The following is a 14,734-nucleotide window of genomic DNA, read 5'->3' as shown; positions in this document are numbered from 1 at the left end:
AAACTTAAATGTGAATTCTAAGTGTTCATAACTAGAGAAACTAAAAATGTTATGTCACTTGGATTAGGAGATCTGACACCAGAAAGTAGTCATTAAAATGGAAATTGTGTCACACGTGTGCAGTGTGACACACCAAGAGAATGTATCATGAAGAAAGCACGTCCGAACAGAAGCAGGATAGAAGCTTTGACAGACTTTCTACCCATTCGCTGAAGTGAGTCTGAACAAAATGTTAACAGGAGGCCTATTGAGTATAATATATTAAACCCACTGTATTCATAATCATATTTATATTTACTAATTTGTAAACTATATTGTTTTTATTCTAGAACAAATATCCAGTGATTCTTCACAAATTATTTTATTTTTTATTAATATTGAATTGAAGAATGCTTCTGAGTATGTTACATTCTCAATACCTAGGGAAGACCCTACCCTGTTATTGGAACATGGATTTCGGTCCCCAGAGTTTGCTAAATCAGTAAGAAGTACCAATTACAGAAAGGTGACTTGATGAAGTATATTCCTGCTTAGGTGTGCTCTATAGGGCACAAGCACAAAATTAAGTGCCTCAGGAAGAAATGTAAACTGTTTCATGCATGCTCATACACTTTTTATTTTGTGTATTATGATATGGAGATACATCATTAGATTATCACTAAAATGCTGAAGACTGTCAGAAACAGCTAAAGTATACCCTGAAGATATGATTCTGTCACTTGACAAGGTACTTGTTATTCTGTCCCCAGAATTGCCATTATTTTCAAAATCTTAGAACTCAATCTGATATTGATTACTTCTCAAAAAAATGGATAGTCTAAATAAATAAATAAATAAATAAATAAATCCACTAAAATTAATGAGATGATAATGAATAATGGGTAATTTCAAAGTCTACTTTGTAATTTATTTGTTGAATCAATGTTACATGTTATCAAAAAAAACCTAGAAACATCTACCTAATGTAGCCACCTATTTCTCCTGATTTTCTCTTTTTGTTTAGAGAAGGAAAATGTCAATGAATAAACATCTGTAGCTTCATCAACAAGTCATTGTCACTAAAACTTATTGAAGAGGACATTCAGGAACATCTCTTTGCCTCTCATCTGTAAAAATGGGAATAATAATACCAACCTTATAGGATTGTAATGAGGGTGAAAATGTTTGTAGTGGTGACTGATTCTTAGCAAGTATCAGTAATATTAGTTATTTTGTCATCGTTATCATCATCAGCAGCATTGCCTTTACGTGGGTTCTTCATGAAGCAGACCTGAAACAAAGGGTTAGGGCAAGTGTGTGATCCCAGAGATCCAGGTGAATGATGGGGCAAGGAAGCACAAATAAGAGGCAATGCAAAATACCTTAGCAAGTTGGCTATTGTTATAGGTGATTGGTTTATCGATCCTACAGAACCACCTGGGAAGCAGTATAAACTATGCCTTGGAATCTCCTGTAGGCAGGGGAGTAAAAAGAGAGCCTATGTCTATTGGCTTCCATCCTTGATTGGTTAATATGTGGCCCCATGGAACGTTAACCCCGGATACCTCCAGGTTGTGCAGATACGGGCAGCAAGCAGATTTTAGTGGGGTTCTACCCAACAAAACCCTGTATAAGTAGGGAGGAGACATACAGTACAGACCTATGACAAAGATCTGTCACTGTAGGAGGGTGGACAGAGCTTATGCAGGACTGTTGAGGCCCAGGGGTTGGAATAAGCCAGGCAAGGCCAAGAAAATTCTTCATGGTTCCTAGGAAGTAGTTGATATCATCATTGCCATCTTCATCATCATCACCGTCATATGTTAGCCATCCCCTACCTCTAGTTAATAGAATCTACCATTGTTTACAGAAAGAATTACAGTGGATGAATGGCCAAATTGGCTTAGGTCAGTTTTTAATATACCTTTTAACAAAGCAAATCGCTTTCAATTATATACCCTTATAAACATCTGGATAATCCTGTTTGTTCTTATTTTTCAAGTTGACATTCTTATCTGTTCTTTCTCAGAGCCACCATTTTGGTGTTAGAATTTATTATGTCATACCTCAAATATCTTTATCCTTCTTGAGTTCTCTCTTTGCTCATAGTGCCTCTGATAGTCAGTTTCAACATACTGTTACCTAATTGCATTTTATAAAATGCAAATTTCATCCTGTTAGTCTTCCACTCCAAACTCTATCTCCAGGTAAACAAAATATGACTATCCACAATACGGTCTTAATCTACTTACCAGCCTAGCTGGCTCTTCTGGTTAAGCAAAGCAGTATACCCTTTGCTATCTGAACAACATTTGAACTTTTCTCCCCAGAAGCTCTGGTGTATGCTGTTCCATCTGTCACATGATCTCTGGTTCTTTGAGGAACTAAATTCTATCTTCTTTGGACATCTCAGATATTGCCTTGTTCACAAAATATCTGAAGTTTCTCCTGGGCAGACTTTTGCATTTCGATCTAGAAAAATCTGTAAACTGCTCAAAACACTTATTATTGGTACCATTTATTTAACAATTACAGACATACTGATTTATGGCATATCTTCTGTTATTATCTGAGCTATTATTTTAATAGTTGTTCTTATCATGAAAGTTAATGAATTTAGGTCTTTTGTCTTCACAGGCAGGGCCTATGACACTTTTCTCAGTGACTCTCAACACAGCACAGTGCGTATGTGCAGAATTTGATGTCTGTGGGTTTCAGGGTTTCTCAACCCCCGCACAATTGACATTTTTTTTTTTAAGGCCAGGCAACCCTTGATTGACCTCACAGGTTGCAAGGACCTTGTCAGTTTATAATCCCTTACTTTTTAATTTTTTACGCCTATAGCACTTGGTCTTCCTAGGTGGTCTCCCATCCAAGTACTAACCAGGCCCAACTCTGCTTAGCTTCCGAGATCAGATGGGATCAGGCACGGTCAGGGTAGCATGGCTGTAAACACACTGACATTTCGTATTGCATAATTCTTTGTCATGGAGGGCTGTCTTGTGCATTACAGGATGTTTAGAAACATCCTTGGTCTCTGCATATGGTATCCAGTAGCACTTCTCAGTTTATGACGGCCCAAAATATCTCCACATGTTGCCAAATGCCCCGGGGGGATTCACCCTCACTGAGAACCAGTGGGTTACATGAAAAAAAAAAATAGTGAAATTCAGCATTTAATGAAGGGTTTGTCCAAGAAAAGCACTTAGAAGCAATTTATTCCACTTAGATGTGGGTTGACTATACTTCTCTTAGATTTTATCAGAAAAGCGTCCTTGCTTTCTTTAATCACCTACACTACACAAGATCGAATAGTTGTCATTTCTCTGCCTTCTCCAGGCCCTCTGTCTCTCTGGGTTACCTAAGTCTTCTTCATCAAGCTACATTTCTTCCTGATTAAAACTCCCTATCATCTATGTAAAACTGTTCATTAGCAGCTGTTTTTAAAACTGGCTTGGGTGAGAATATAAAACTAATGTTTAGTTGTATCTGTTGTTCCTCACATCTAATCAATCACCAGTGTCAGCAATTTTATTTTCTAAATATCTTTCATATGCTGTAAAAGTTTTCCTCAATAGTCATATTTCAAATTAATATGATTAAATAATATAAGATCATAGACAATTGGAGCTAAAAGTTTAGAAATCAGTGAAGATTTTACAGAAGGGGAAACAACCTCACATTTCCCAAGTTATTGCATTGTTAAGGTTATGCTCTGGCAGGAATAGTTCTTGAGATCAAGTTTTCTGATTCCTAGTTCAACAGTCTTAAGCTATGATTTGTCTCAGGTGGTGTGATTTACAGTTCTTAGGAAGAAGCAGGACCCACAGTAGCTGGAGAGACTGCATAGAGCTGGAGGCAGAGGAACAACATGGCAGAAAACATGAGGATAGTAGTTTTATTTTTTTTCATTTTAATACTAAAGAAAATTTGCTTTAATAGTGTTTTGTACCTGAATTTTCTGGAGTGTCTCCAGCTGAGAGAATAAAATGACAGTTTACCGAAGTCAGGTTTCAAAATAGTATATCAGCCACTAGCATCTTTTCTTTGTATTGTTTATAGTAAACCACTCATCTTTATTCTCACTCTATTCTACTTCTTCCAATCAGCCGTGCTCCCTCCCTCCATGTCTCTCTCTCTCTCTCTTTCTCTCTGTCTCTGTTTCTCTTCCCCATCTCCTTCTTAGTTACATTTACCCATTTTAATTAACCCTCAATTAGATTAAGGGTCATTTTCTAGTTTTAAAAAGATCACTTAATATAGTTTGGGTTAAGACTGGTCTGTGGACTTGGGTTATCCTAAGTAGCTACTAGAGTGTCTCCTGGACAGAATATCACCTAATGCAAAATTTCTCTTTCATCTAAATCTATTCTCCAAAGTTTTTGATTTATATCCCTATCAATAAGAAATATTTGAGCAAATGAGTACCTTGTGATATAAATATATTTATTTATGTCAGTAACATGTACCTTATAAGTCTGAATATTAATAAAGCTTGATCACTGACTTTTGGATATATGTTAGAAGTTGTAATATGTTCTTTGCATACCTCCATAGCCTCTCTTGCTTATCTTATGGGGTATGTGTACTCCACACTTTAGCCCACTGCCAAGAAAACAACTTGTATTTATTTATAAGCCGATGTACTTTTACCACTGCAGTTTAGTTGTTAAATTTTCTTCAAACAATACTGTGTCTAGAATGATAAGGAGAATGCCCATGTAATGTCCTGTTTTCACTTCTTTACTGCTTATTGACATACTTGACATAACTTACCAGATGATTCTAGCATGGAGGTGAAATTATGTAGAGGGTTTGAGTAAAATCTTATCATTCTGAGTTGCTTCAGAATAAACTCATTGTTTTTCTTAAACATTCATGGACCAATTAGAAATGGCAGAACTTTTTAAATGTTCGTAACAATATTTTAGAACCTCTGTTTCTATTAATACCATTAGGGAGCAACATTCTCATTAGACACATTTTTGTGGCTGGTAGGGCTGGAAAGATTGTAGCATAATGATTTTCAGACTTGCAGCATCCATCAGTCAAGAATAAGAGAGAGAGAAAGAGAGAGAGAGATGAGAGAGAGAGAGAGAGAGAGAGAGAGAGAGAGTGCAAAGATACAAAAGGATACTTACTACAACATGTGTTTCAGATTTTAAAGACAATTAGCTGGAGACCTCAAACTTTCTCATTCAGCACACACAATAAAAAATAATGCTTTGTATTAGGTAAGCATTTTATGATTTATGAAAAAAAAAAAACTGAATTGTTTTATTTGATGTTTATACCAATCCTGTGAGGTAGCCAGGAATTATTTTCTCATTTTTTTTTCATTCAAAAGAATTGATAAAGAGGAGATAAATGACTTAAAGTTCATCCAGAAATCTGGGTGGAACAAACTAAATCTAGGGCTCCAGTGCTCCGAGCCTGTCTTTCTTTAAAAAAAATTGTTTTTGTTTGGTGGACCTTTAACGATTTAGTTGTCTATTTATGTAAATAAGATTTTCATGATGTTAATTATAATCGCGAGAAAACATTCTTAACATAAAACTATTCTGTAACCCAAGTGGAATAAATATTATTTGTAAGTTTGGGGGCTCAGCTGATTCTTCATTCTGAGGATCAGAGAGTTGGAAGGAAACTCTCACTATTATTCCTTTGAGCTCTCTTAGATTCTGGTTAAACCTATTTGCCTATCCAGTTCTTTAAACTCTCTTGGAATGAAAACATGCAGATTTACTTATAATCTTTTTGCATTTTATAACAATAGAATATGAATTTAAATGTACCATTTTGGCAAAATTTCTTCAACAGAACAATGACATTATAGCATGTAACAAATAATTTAGAGTGTGAAATTGAATAGGAAAGTCTTACATTACCAAAAACTCAGGATAGTATTCTGGCTGGCTTCCTAACTTGCCTGCCTTTACAAAGGTAGAATCTTCTCCTGAATAAAATTCCTAATTCACGATCTACCTCAGACAGGGTGGCAAGTGCATATAATCACTAGAAAAATTATTATTTACTAGTATTCATTTAGAATTGCTTTAATCCTTAAATCTTCTAATCTTTAGTAATAATCTATTATTTTCTACATCATCATCTGGAATATCTATTTACTATATATGTGTTATCCTTTATTAGGGAGATCAAATAATTTAAATTCCTTCTTCACTAATTATAGAAATGGCAAACACATTAAATTTTTTTTCAGAATGCATAAAGTATGTCTGTCAATTTTTCGTGAGTTTTATTTATTATCCAGTGATGCTGATTAGAATATACTGTAGGTGCTGGTCTAATTCATAGATGTGAGAACTATGTAAATGGGGAAGTCTTCTGGTAGAATGATCTGGGAAGAAGCTGAATTTCAACAGAGTCCTGAAAACTCATCAGCATTTTCTTAAGTCAAAATTTGATGAGCAACAACTTGAGGTGAAAGCATGAACATGAGAGAGTAGATGAATCAGGGGTAACAAGTAGTTTTACTTAATTTTCTCTTCTAAATAATACTTTAAACTCCTTAAAATAGGCCTAGGTATCTATCTCTAGCTTTGTAACCACACAAAATGTTCCTTTGTATTACCTTTATAAACTATTCATTATGTAAACTATCACCCTTAATTCTTAAGGAAAGAAAATATGAATTGTCCCTATTATTAGGGACAATTGTGGGGCTGCTACAAAGCCCCACAAGTCTGTGTTCTTGTGCAAACCTGAGAACTATTTCTATTGAAAGAAAATGTTCCCTTCTACTTAATCTCCTTCTAGTAGAATTGATGCCATGACTCCTTGAACTGCCTGGTCATTTGGTTTTATAAATACAGGCTTAAATGTTTTCAGATATCATCCCTATAAACTAAAACCCATGTTACATTTTACAAGCTATTTTTACTATATACCATATTCTATTTTCTATTTACCATATTATTATGTTAAAGTTCTGCAATTATTTCTTTTGAAACTGTTGAATACTATGTATTTATACTTCCTTTGGGAAGAAATGATTGGTTTTTAAATCACAAACACATTTCCACTGTTAAAAATATAAATGGAACCAGATTTGTTGTCTGGATTTTATTGGGGAAATGTGAAAACAACGTTTTTACAGTGTGCCAGTTCATGGAGTAGATAGCAAAACTCCTGTGACTTATTGCTACCTGGCCACAGCAGAGGTCTTCAGGATGCAGCAGAATCACTGTGTGGTCTTGGGGTGCACTTGAAAGATGAGAGGCTTCCTCATCAAGGGTTCAACCAGGGCAATCAGTGGTTAGAGAAGAGTTTGAGGTTCTATACTTTTTGGGTTTAGGTAATATCAGAGGAGAGGAAGGTGGGAGAATTTCAGAAAGGTAGGTGGATAGGTCCTCCCGATATATGAACAGTTACCATAAGAGCACTAGTCATAAGGACTGAGAAAGCCCAGCCTGAGGAAGCATTTTTCTCTTTATTCAATTTGCAGCCTACTCATAGGCAGGTCCCTGATATGGCAGGTCTCATTTTATCACTCATCGAATGTGATTTGTTAGCAATAACTAACTAATGTGATTGTGACAGGGACTGAGCAGAAAAAAAATGTTCGCAGTTTTTGGTAAATTTGCGGTATTTGGTAAATATAGCACAGGTCTTCCATGAATGGAAAGCATCCTTGTTTAGGTTCAGCTGTGTAAAGAAAGTTCACTACTGCCTTCTGACTACATTAAAAATTGATGCCTGGTAAGGCGTATGGTGAGGAAAAAAACAAAGATCTTTGGTTCTATCTTCCATGCCTCAAACTGAAGGATGAGAAAATTCTGGGTACTTGTATTTCACTTTCTTCTTAGTTTGAAGTCCAGTTCTGAAGAACAAAGTCTCCAGCAGGTTTTTTTGTGGTATTCATTTAGGGTCAGGGTGACCTTGTTCTCAGAGAGCTTCTGACGTATTCCATTTGACACTCCTTCCTCTGCTTTGCTGTCTGTCACCTGCCAGGAAAAGCTCTGCCTCCCCACCAAGGCAGGACCTTGAGTTTCGACCCAAGAGGATGACAGTCGGCAGCTGCTATCAAGACAAGCCAATTGCCTGCTTTGCAGAAGCTTGTCAGTAACCCCAACAAGAAAAGACTGGTCCGGAAACAACTTGCACTTGGCATGGGCTGATTATAGGAGTCATATCTCTGGAGGATTTCAATAACTTTGAAGTTCCCCACAAGAATGGTTTTTCATTCATTAGTGCAAAACAAATTACAATATATGATACTCAGAAAGCAAAATACTGAGAAAGCAAAACAGGTAAATGTGTGAAACACGTCTGGGAAAAAGCTCTTTTTCTTTTATAGCATGTATAAACATCTTCCACTTGGCAAATTGTGTTTCGTTAAAAATAGCATAGAATCACGTAATAGGAAATGAGAAAACATAGAGGAAAGTACTCTAACATGCTTTCGGAAAGTTATGAATTAAATTTTACCTCTAAGCTTAATCTGAAAATAGTTGCTTTTTACTGATGAAAAGTCATTATATTTGTTTATCCAAACTTTTTTTTTTTTTTTTAAATAAAGCTATCTCTAAAGGAAGTTCAAACAAAGTTTTGGCAGGAGGCAGTTGTTCCACTTTATTGTTCTATTTCTCAGAATGTGTTGTTTTTCAATTAGAATGTCAACAAAAATACTTTTAGAACTTTAAGTCAGTCCTTTTCTGCCGTCTCTATAACAATTTTTCGCTGCCTTTTTTAGTTATCATGAATGTAAATTTTTATTGATTTAAAAGGTTTTTGTTATGGGGAATTTTAAACATAAAAAGAGGAGAGAGGGCAGCAGAATGAGTCTGCATCACCACCTTTGAAGTTCTTCATGAACTCCTCTTCATCTGCAGCCATCACTTCCACTTCTCTCTACTGGATTATTTTAAAACCATCACCAAGTGTAATATATACTTTGTATTTATTTCAGTATATATCTGTAAAAGATAAAGACTATTTAATGCAGTGGTAACATAATTAGCACACCTAAAATATTAATTATATTCTAAATATCAAATATCCATTCAGTGTATAAATTTTCCCAGTTGTCTTATAATTTTTAAATTGATATGCCTGAAGATGGAAACTTCTAGGTATGTTAGGTAGTTAGTCAGGCATAAGCAACAGGAGCTAAAGCCTTGCTCTGTAACCATAGAAATTTCCCTCGAAGACCGTTCCTTAAGGACCTCCCAGAAATACCACCCTTTAAGGGTTATAAATTAGCCCAAATCCTAGAGCACAAATGCCATAAAAGCTGCTGGCTAAACCAGCTACAAACACATGCTCAGAAAGTACTGCCCGTAACTTCAGCCTCACTATACCATCATTATCATCTCATGACTATGCCTGGAAGTTCTAATTATAACAGACTGAATTCCGGGTAAGCACCTGCGCAGTAGGCAAAGTTATATAGCAGCCAACTGTCAGTCAAGGTGACCTCAGATACGGATCATCTAGGACCCATCACAGCCCAAATATAAACAGACCTTCCCATTTCTGCATTGTTACAGCTCTCCTGGCTGAAAACTCATCCTTCCCTTTGGGGTGTACTATCTTATATCTTTACCTCCTAAATTTCACAGGGCTGCAGCCTTCCTTAGCACGGCCTGTCTCCTTCTAAAATGTACTTTCAATAAACCTTACTTTTTCTCACAAAATAAATAAATAAAGTGAAGTGCCTGAATCAGTGTTTAGACAAGGTCCACACATTGTGTTTGTGGAGATGTACTCTGCTCTGTCTCGTCAGTCTTTTAATCTTTAGGTTTGCTTGCTCTCTGTCTCTTTTTCCCTTAGAGTTTATTTTTTGAAGACACTGATCGCATTGTCCTTTGGAGTTTGCCACATGCTAGATAATATTAATTGTGTCCCTGTTGGATCACATAAGTTCCTCTGTCTCCTATAATTCTTGAAAATTTTTAGTTGTATCTAGAGGCTCGATTTGATTCAGATTTGATTTTCTGGCAAGATCACTTCAGAGGTGGTGTTGTATACTTATATCACACACAGGAGGCGCATAATTCCCATGGTTTCTCTGCGTTATTAGCAGTCATTGATAATCATTTCTTAGACTCATTTTAGATGGACAGTCTTCTAATTCCACCAATTATTCTTTATTTCTGGTTATGTATTGAAGGTAGACACATAGAGATATTCAAGATAGAGGTATATGAATCCCTTTATATATCTCATTATACTGAATATATATCCAGCATATATAGAGATAGAGATATATGAAGGGATTTGTTAGAGTGATTTGATCTTATGTAGTTGTAAGAGCTGTTCAAACAGTCTCTGAAAAGCTGTTATCTTTGTGTTTTACATTGAAGCTTGAAGTCCATGGCTCAGGCAGTTGGAAAGGAAAGAAGGATGCAAAGTGGAGGAGAGCAAGAACAGCATATACTAGAATATATAAGCATGATCAGTGAGTTCATGGTGCCTTTGACCTTGATGGTATGACTCTCTTGAAGAAACCAGTTTTTTTTTTTTTTTTTTTTGTCAGAGAGGTGTACTCACATGGTTGGTCCTGGGATTAAAAAAGCTAAAGGCTATGCTAGGAGAAAGTGGAGCAATTGCAGGTCTGACTTTTGTCTCATGTCAACGAGGAGAACCGGCAGATAAATGAAAATAGATGAGAATTACAAAATGGCTGCTGCTTTACTTTTGTCCTCTAAATCTTCTATAAGAATCTCTCTTGAGACCCAACCTAACCAGAAACATATAGTAAAGAAATTCTGGGAAATACAGTTTAGTCTAGCCATGTTGATACATGACAAAACTACAACATCCAAATTGGAATGTTTAGTAGATAGTTGGATATATGAGTGTGGAACTTGGGAAAAATAAATGAGGAAGTTGTTAGTTACATAGATGATTTTTAAAGGCTTGAGACTGAGTGTAATTACCCAGGGAATGAGATTAGGAAGAGAAGGGAATAGGTCTAAGGATTTATGCCTGGTGCTTTCCAATTTTAGGAGACTGGTGAGAAGAGGAAGTATAAGAATGAACAGTGAGACACATGATGAGTGGAGTAGCAGGAAAACCGAGAGAGCAGGGTATCCTAGAAGCTTCATGAAGAAAGTATTTTGAGGAGGGAGAGACCAATTGCATCAAATCTTGCTGATAGAACAAATATGATGAAGACTGAGCATTGAATTTCTAATAACCTAAGGAGAGTATATAAAGAGATCCAAGACTAGTCAAGTGGATCCAAGTAGTTACTTTCACCTTAAGAGGTTGAGCAGAAGAAGAAGGCTGGGAAGGTGTGACAGGTGAGGGAAGAGGAAAATCAGAGAAGAATGTAATTCAAGAAGAAATGGCAGTGAAGAAATACACACAATTTCTTGGTGGTGTGCTAGTTTTGATCTTCCTGAAAGCAGAGCCCAAGACTAACACTTGGGTGCATGTAGTTTATTTTTAGGAGTTGACCTCATGAAACTGAATTGATGGAGTGAGGAGAAAGACAAGAAATGGGAAGAAATTAATAAAATGTATTCTGTGCTGGTTATCACTCCAAGGCTTCTCGTAGAAAGCTCTTTAGAATTTTTCCTCCAAATAAATGGAGATGCTCTAGAATTTTGCCCTGATTAGTTAAGAATTGTCACCAGATGGGGTATTACTTTGCTAGGGCTACTCATAATACAGTACCACAGACTGGAAGGCTTAACCAACAGAAATTAATTTTTTCACAGTTCTGAAGGCTAGAAATCTGAGATCAAGGTGTAGATAGCATTAGTTCCTGCTGAGGGCCTTGAGGGAAGGATCTGTTCCAAGCCTCTCTTCTTGGCTTGTGGATGGCTGCCTTCTCCCTGTGTCCTTACAACATCTTCCCTTCATACATGTCTGTGTCCAAATTTACTTTTCTCATAAGGACACCAGTCCTATTGAATAAGGGCCCATTCTGATGACCTCGTTTTAACTTGATTATCTCTATGAAGATCCTGTTTCCAAATACAGTCAGATTCTGAGATATTGAGGGTTAGAACTTTAACATATAAATGTTTTGGGCAGATGCAATTTAACCCATAACTGGTAGTGTTAACCTTTCTATCCTTCTAGGATATCTTATGGTAGAGTTGAGCAAATTTCCCTGGATCAGTGAAAGACCTCTTGAAGAATATCTGAGCAACTCAGTAAGAGCTTGAGATGGAATTCTGTGAGAGCATGTGAGAATTGTTGACCACAACTGCCACCGAATTAGAAACAGGCCCAGGGGACATGGTTCAGGGTGCCCAGAACATTTGCAGTATGTACTGGTATCACTGTAAATTATGATTACTAACCTGACATGGACACTTACCATCTTGCAAAATTGGCTAGTAATGTACACTTTCTTATCAAGTCACTTTTCACCTCTGCTGAGCATCTATTTCATCTCTTCTCTCTTCTAATCTCCAGCACTTCTTTCTTCAACTTTAATCCTAGTTGATGAACTTGCTGCTGATTTCACTGAGAAAATCAAGGAGTCAGAAGAGGACTTCCACAAGTCCATCCACACCCTGTCATGATGCCCAGCTAGTCTAACTTCTCTCCTGCTACTTGGATGTCTGTGCTGCTAGCTAATGTCAGCCCATCAACTATCTCCTGTATCCTCTTCCTTGGTCTAGGATATTTCTTTAGTCTCTCATATCTTCACCCTCACTTCTTTAACATTAGTTTTTCCCTGGCTATTTAATCTATTCCATTAGCATACAACAAGCTATTATTTCTCTTGAATTCAACTTCCCCATTGTACTACTATCCTATGTTTATCTCTTTTTATAGCAAAACTTCTTAGGATAGCTGTCTCCACTTTCTGTGTCCAATTACTCCCCAGTGGTCTCAATTGACTCCTTGCCAATCAGGCTTTCACCAGTCTATCTACAGTTTCCAGTCCATCAGTGTGTGTTGCTGAACCCAGGTTCAGTGCTCACTCCTCATTTGTCTTGATGTATCCGTAGCATCTGATGTGCTGATGACTCTCTCCCACTGAAACACTTACCTCACTTTGATTTAAAGTGACTACACTCACCTCTTCTGCTACCTGGGTGACTGCTCCCTCTCAGTCTCTGTTGCTCATTTCTTCCTATCTTCCCAAACTTATATTCAGCTCAACCCTCTTTCCCATACTCCAGACTCATATCTATATCTCCACTTAGATAATTAATAGACATCTCAAACTTAACTTACCCCAAATGGAGATCTAGAAAATTCTCCACCAAACCTTCTCTTTCACAGTTTTTAACACTTTAGTAAATCTTATTTTTCCATAGCAACTCTGGAGTTATCTTTAACTCTCATTTTCTCTCATATCCCACAATCCAATCCTTCAGTAAATCCTGTCACTTTTACCTCTAAATATATATCTAGAGTCCAACCACTTCTTTCCACTTCCACACTACCGTGGTTTCCAAGCCACCATCATCTCTTTCTTGGATTGCTGTAATAGTACCCTCATGGTCTCCCTGAGTTTGCATTCATCCCTCTTCAGCTTATTCACAACAAAGCAGCTGGAGTGACTTTGTTAAATACAATCAGATCCAATCTCTTTACTGCTTAAAGTCTTCTAGTGTTTTTTTTTTTTTTCACTTAGAATAAAAGGTAAGAAGTACTTACTGTGGCCTGACCTTCAGTTTCCTCACTAACCTTATCTCTTACATCCTTTTCCCATCTTACTTCACCTTTTCATAGTGGCATTCTTGCTTTTGCTTAAACATACCCATCACACTTATGCCTTAGGGCCTTTATGTTTTCTTTTTTTCTTTGTTCCTCATTTTCCCTAAAGTTATCTTTCCCTACCTGAGATAATTTCTTTTCTCAGGCCTTTGTTCTTATGCCACCTTTTACAGAGGCCTCTCCTGATCTTGCTATCTAAAATTTCGAGCTCCCTTCCAATATTTCTTATTTTTCTTTTCTGGCTTATATTTATTCTCAACTCATCACTATCTAGCATAGCATCTATTTTACTTATGGATATTGTTGATTTTTGGTTTCCTATGACAGTGTAAACTCCATGAGAGTGGGGATATTTGTCTGTTTTTTTTTTTTTTTTTTAACTTCTGCATCCCCAACACTAGGACCAAGGCTTGCATGATTCTAGCCAGTTGGTCTCTTATTCTGAGTGATACACTTTTCTTGGCCCATTGACTCACAAATCAAGTCAATATGCTCTATATTATTATTTTTACTATGACATGGAATTAAAAAAGCCCAAACAGGAAAAGGAATGTTTTTCAGAACTTAACTAACACGAGTTCAGGGGACTGAGAAACTAGTAAATAAATCAAGATATTGGCTTTGAAACCATGCTGGTTGAGTATTTTCTGGAGCACTCTATATGTTAGCAATATTTTAAGGTCAAATAATACATTTGAGAATTAAAATTCATAGAATTTTAGCTTGCTGTCTGGCCTTGGTTTCTTTTTGTAGAAAATATAGAAACTGACAAAAGATAAGTAAGAGATACACTTTTCTAATGGTAAGAGAAAATGATTGAGAGATTGTTTTATAAAGAAGGAAAGTAATAAGAGTTAAAAAGCAAGAAAAGAATTGTAATATGTGAGAAAGGACGTTCACAACAATTGAGAAAAAGGTATGCAAATAAAAAAATGGCAAAGAATAAGAATAAACAAGAAAGCTGAATTATCAATGGCTAATTCTTAAAAAAATGATCATAATCTCTAATCTAGCTCTTATGAACTTGTTTTCCAGTTTAGAGTGCCTGCCATTCCTTTCTTTCTCTCCAGTTAATTACTTCCAACTCCCAACCTATCCTTAT

The 14,734-nt window shown here is 36.4% G+C and overlaps 1 pseudogene; it reads right to left on the bottom strand.

The window, feature by feature from the left end:
- Positions 1–2,814: 2,814 nt before the first annotated feature.
- Positions 2,815–2,933, bottom strand: LOC120598969 (uncharacterized; annotated as a pseudogene).
- Between the last annotated feature and the right edge of the window lie 11,801 nt (positions 2,934–14,734).

The sequence above is a fragment of the Pteropus medius genome, unplaced genomic scaffold, assembly GCF_902729225.1.
Source record: "Pteropus medius unplaced genomic scaffold, Ma_sr-lr_union100, whole genome shotgun sequence".
Classification (NCBI taxonomy): Eukaryota; Metazoa; Chordata; class Mammalia; order Chiroptera; family Pteropodidae; genus Pteropus; species Pteropus medius.
This window is presented reverse-complemented; position numbering and strand designations above follow the sequence as displayed.